The sequence below is a fragment of the Trypanosoma theileri genome (assembly GCF_002087225.1).
Source record: "Trypanosoma theileri isolate Edinburgh chromosome Unknown TM35_Tth_56_V1, whole genome shotgun sequence".
Taxonomy (NCBI): Eukaryota; Euglenozoa; class Kinetoplastea; order Trypanosomatida; family Trypanosomatidae; genus Trypanosoma; species Trypanosoma theileri.
This window is the reverse complement of record NW_021639898.1, coordinates 68,885-69,126: the sequence shown is the minus strand read 5'-3', so window position 1 is coordinate 69,126 and position 242 is coordinate 68,885.

The window sequence follows — 242 nt, the reverse complement described above, 5'->3', positions numbered from 1 at the left end:
TGTGTGTGGCTATCTCTACAATGTTACCAAATGGTATTTTAATTCTTATATCTTTTCTTATGGGATTGAATGGGACTTTATTTTGTTTGAATAATGGGTATTTTCCCTACTGGGTATTCTTTCTTTGCATTCATGGTAGATTCCATATATGTGTGTGTGGAGTAATAGTGGTGTACAGGTGTTTCCTGTTCTCTTCCTTCTTCTTTTTTCTTTTCCACATACAGGGTCTTTAGTGATCCTCA